At 33.5% G+C, this 2,500-nt stretch overlaps 1 protein-coding gene across 3 annotated transcripts in view; it reads left to right on the top strand.

Annotated features, from left to right (window-relative positions):
• Positions 1 to 992, top strand: part of LOC122249934 (leukocyte elastase inhibitor) — a 45,030-nt gene extending 44,038 nt beyond the window's left edge. For all 3 annotated transcript variants that reach the window (XM_043011133.2, XM_043011125.2, XM_043011132.2), the window contains one exon: positions 1 to 992. This exon is cut by the window's left edge and continues 625 nt beyond it. The gene's annotated coding sequence lies outside the window, so the exon portion shown is untranslated.
• Positions 993 to 2,500: the final 1,508 nt, after the last annotated feature.

The following is a 2,500-nucleotide window of genomic DNA, read 5'->3' as shown; positions in this document are numbered from 1 at the left end:
TCTATCTATAAAATCTGATCAACTTATTACTTTATATGTCCATGAAACACTACATGTAATTTTTAAAAAATCCTTATCAGTACCTTTGTTTTGCTGTTGAAAAAATACAAATGCACTTTGAGCTCAGAACTCTGAGTCTGGGCTCGTTTTAAAGGGGCTGAATGGCAATTTTGGGTGATCATGAAAAAGCATGTTGTCTTTTGTTCATGTAATTTGCCAATGTAAAAGGTAGAAAAATCAGGAACTTCTAAGGTCTCCTGCAGATGTTATTACCATTATTGTTATTGTTGTTTTTTGAGTATTTTGATGAGGACGGGTTCCACTTAATGTTAGTATCAATAATCAAAGATAAGAAAGAATTGACCAAAAGAAATTGATAAGCAAAAATTTTACACATAACAATTTATTAGGAAAATACTATTGTAGATGGATAGGTTTTTGTATTTTGTACATTTATGACTTGAGGGAAAAAAAAGAATATCTTTATGGGGAGACTCCTTATGTAAAATGTTGCTTTTTCTTTATACAAGCGCTTATAGTATATGTACTATTTGTTGTAGCATTTTGAATAATAAGGACAATTTAGCAAGTATACCAAAAGACAGCAAAAAATAGACAAAAAATATACATTTTATTTGATAATGACTATAAAGAAAATTGTATAAAGTTCTCAAGACTCTTCATCTTCATTGGTATATTTAGAACTGTGGTTCTGTCAAAAATGAAACATATTCCTTACTGCCCTCACAAACATCACGCCTTCAGGTAGATGCCACGACCTTTAGTCTTGCTTGCAAATACAAGAACTAATAGGACATGTGTATATATATTATCTTTGTAATAATATAGCCACATATATCTGATGCAGTAAGAATATAAATAACCTATCAAGGTACATTCAATGATTATTGTATGTAGCAGTATACATGTGTGGGTATATTTGTTTAAGTGTGGATTTGGACGGGCTATGAAAGTAGATTATTGGAATATTTTTTTATGGTTTCATTTCTTACTGCTTTTGCCATTGGGTTTGTGACTCAGGCCTGGCGACTCCTGGACACACCATTACATATCCACAGAACCTGCTCATATCCAGCTCCTCCTCAGCAGTGACAGATATGTTACTGCGCACATCGGGATTCCAGAGAGAGCAAAGCCATGATTTATTAATCAGAGGTTGATCGAATATTTATTATGGAGTACAAGGTTACACCCAACTTCAAAGGCGGACGAAGAAAATGAAGTGATTTATTTTAATGAACTGATTTTGTTCAAGTTGTGGGAAGACCGCTGTGCAGAGGGTCAGGGGGTCCACTCTGTAGTAGGTTAAAGTGTCCACTATTTAACAAGTACGGTGAGTACATTTTGATCAGACCACGCAAACGGGTAGGCTGAATAATTGGGATGTACAAACACACACAAACGCATGTCTGACATCCTGTTACGTGATACAGACCAAGCAAAGATTTGGATTCGCATCCACACGCCGATTCGCTTTTGTGAAGTTTATCAAAGCGTGTGCTGAAAAGAGCATGGAGCCAGGCCGTATAACCATCAACCCGTAAGCGAGTGTAACGAAAAATGACATATTATGGGATATTCGGATGCAGACTAGGTGTTACTAGATATTGTACCTGAAAATAGGAGAAAATGACAGAAAACGAGTTTACCAACACTGAAATAGAGAAAACAAGACTGGAATTTGAGAGAAATAATGGTTATAGTTACACACATAGGAGCTCTAGGGATCACAGGGAAGAATTTTCCACGATGATAATAATGATAATGATAATAATAATAAAAAATATACATATATTCACAATTTCACCATTATGGTGAAAATGTCAGTCAAATGACACGTTAGCATGTATCCACAGAGCAGTGACGAAATAACTCGTTCACTTGCCCTGGATCCTGCCAAAGATTATATAAGATATACATATAGTTCTATATATAGATATCTATATGAGATATATATATGTATATATATATATATATATATATATATATATATATATATATATAGACAGACATCTTTATAGACCTATATAGTCTTTTGGATCCAGCAAGGGAATAAACTACCGATAACAACATATTAAGCAACTGGTACGAAAGTCACATCAGATTTAAAAAATAATAAAATGAAAAATAAAAAGGACAGCATAGGCAGGCGAATGAATGTTCTGTTAATTTCATGATACGGAATTTAACCAGATGGTCGAGAAAGGGTCGAAGACAATAAAAAAAGGATTCACAGTTCTAGGGAATGGTTTAGAATTGCCTCTTAAGATAGATGTGATTGCATGTGCTAAACTGCTCTTGTGAAGCCAAAAGTAGCAATCTAATATTTATATATTTATTTAATCTTAAGCTGATACGTTTAAACATATACGCTATCAATCGCGTGGTAACATAAGTTGAAGAAAGATTTAAAAAAAAAAAAAAAAAAAAAAAGCCATCGGAAGTGAGATAAGAAAAAAAAATGTGAAGGCGAAGATAA

The sequence above is a fragment of the Penaeus japonicus genome, unplaced genomic scaffold, assembly GCF_977035675.1.
Source record: "Penaeus japonicus unplaced genomic scaffold, GWHDUDI00000001_assembly GWHDUDI00000010, whole genome shotgun sequence".
Lineage (NCBI taxonomy): Eukaryota > Metazoa > Arthropoda > Malacostraca > Decapoda > Penaeidae > Penaeus > Penaeus japonicus.
Note: the sequence above shows the minus strand (reverse complement) of the source record. Positions and strands in the feature narration are given on the sequence as shown.